This window comes from Pteropus vampyrus, unplaced genomic scaffold (genome assembly GCF_000151845.1).
Source record: "Pteropus vampyrus isolate Shadow unplaced genomic scaffold, Pvam_2.0 Scaffold2141, whole genome shotgun sequence".
In the NCBI taxonomy this organism is placed as follows: Eukaryota; Metazoa; Chordata; class Mammalia; order Chiroptera; family Pteropodidae; genus Pteropus; species Pteropus vampyrus.
The window spans coordinates 826-2,974 of record NW_011890922.1 but is presented as its reverse complement, the minus strand read 5'-3'; the positions used below and the strand labels follow the sequence as shown (position 1 = coordinate 2,974).

General features: G+C 56.3%; 1 pseudogene; it reads left to right on the top strand.

Moving 5' to 3' along the window:
- The first annotated feature begins 595 nt into the window (after positions 1 to 595).
- LOC111734587 lies at positions 596 to 711 on the top strand (annotated as a pseudogene).
- The last annotated feature ends 1,438 nt before the right edge of the window (positions 712 to 2,149 follow it).

The window sequence follows — 2,149 nt, the reverse complement described above, 5'->3', positions numbered from 1 at the left end:
CAGGAGGCAGCCCGTGGGCACGGCCTCTCCCCGGCTCCGTGGGTGCAGGTGAGCGGGCAGTTTATTTTCATTTCCGTGGTTATGTGATGCTGTTGACACTCCCCGCTCGTCCGTATGATGCTGTAGGGCGTGGCCGTCTGCTTTATTCCAGCTCGCGCACCCGCTGCCAGCCAGCGCCAGGCACGGAAGGAGCGCGAGCTGGTATTTATTGAAGGAATGTCTATTATAAAGCCTTTATCAGCAGAATTTGCTCATTCCCTGTAAAGGTCTAGACTGATATTCTCAGACTCACATTTGTCCACTGTGGGAGGGTGGTAAGTGTCCCTCTCTTTATGAGGCCATTTAAAGTTTGTTTATACATTTCATTTCTCTGAAAAAAGGGGCGATGGTTGCATTTTTTTCCCCCGGTTAGGAAGATGGTTTATTTCTCAAAGTAAAGGCCACGAACCATACTCATAATTTTCAAGTTTTCTTCATCCTAATCTCGTCTCTTTAAAAATATTTTTCTGGACATGGCTCCATAGCGTAGAGGTGGGCACGTCTGCTTTACACGAGAAGGTCCCCGGTTCGCGCCCCCGTGGAGCCACGGTCCATGGTCTGCGGCCACGCCACCCTGAACACGCCCGACGTCTGATCTCGGAAGCTAAGCAGGGTCGGGCCTGGTTAGTACTTGGATGGGAGACCACCTAGGAAGACCAGGTGCTGTAGGCATAAATAATGATAAATAATAAAAAAATATACTTTTCTTTCCCTTGGTTATCAATACAACGTTATTGTAGAAATTAAGACGAAAACATAGGATATTCGAAAAGAAAAAACAGAGGCTGGTCCCTTGGCGTGTCGCTCGGTGAAAGCCACGCTGACCTCCCGGCTCCTTGCTGTCGCTTTTTAAATGGACGTTACAGGGTTTCCCCACATGGTCGAATCGTCATCGTATCGTTTTTAATTAATGCTTCGTCCTATGCGTATAGCACAGTTTATTTAATCAGTGCGTTTGGGGGCTGTTAAGTTGCTTCCGAGTTTTGCTGTTTTATGTTGACACGATCGTCTGCTGCCGAGAGCCGGCTGAGGATCCGTGACTGCGTTTCCATGGCAGTCGCCTGGTGACAGAACAGGGGACTGTGCTTCTTCGTGGCGTCTTTCTTTTCTTCTGAGCTCGTGGAGTCTGCTCGAAATGCACAAACTGGTCGATGTTCACCAATAACGTCTTTAGCAAAGTTCAGTAACCGCGAAGCGACACGGACGTGTGTCCTCCTTACCGCGTGGGGAACGCGGACAACCGAGTCCAGCTGCCTCTGCCGCTCAGATCGGAGAGTGAGCTGTGGCTCGTCCCAGGAGCCGACCTCGCGCCCCAGGCAGCCCCGCGCCTCGCCCTCCTCCGGGGTCTGTGCTGCCCGCCGCGGTCTCGCCCCTCCGGTCACAGCCCCCGACATCCTCACGCCCCGGCCGCTGGCAGAGGAGGCTGGCTGACCCCGCTTTGTGGCGTTTTGCTGTCCGAGCAGACCGTGCTGGAAGAGCTCGCTCTCTGGGGACAGTCACTCACACGGCTCCTGGTCAGGGGGACAACGGGCAGGGCTGACCTGCACATGCCACGGCCCTGCCTGAGGGCTGGAGTCCAAGACCCAGGTGCTTGAGGGCTTCCTCTCGCCTGAGTCCTGTTGTGCCTTTGAGGACACTGGCGGACTTTGCGGGTTGGACTGGGGCCAATTCTGGCCCCCGATTAGCTTAGCTGCCTCCTACGGGTGCCACCCCACATGGCCATGTTCTACGGTCCTGGGGCTTCTCCAGGTGACGCTGGGGGCAGGGCACAGCTCAGCGGGGCCTCCAGCGCTGGCCGTGTAGCCGGGGAGGGGACGCGGTGACCCAGAGTAAACGCGGGATGGACATTGGCCCACGTGCCGCAAGCCGAGTGGAGTGGGCGTGAGCTGTGGGTCTCTCGGTTTCGACGTGGGTGACACTGACTGCGAGTGGAGGTGCCACCGTGAACAGAGGTCCAGCGGTGACAACACTCTGCCCGCGGCCAGCTGGCCCGCCGCTCAGGACCTTCCTCCTCCTGCAGCATAGGGCTCTGCCGAACCGGGATGGCTGTGTTTGTCCCCACATCGGCGTACGCAACTGTACATCTCGTCACGGTTACGCGGTTCCTACG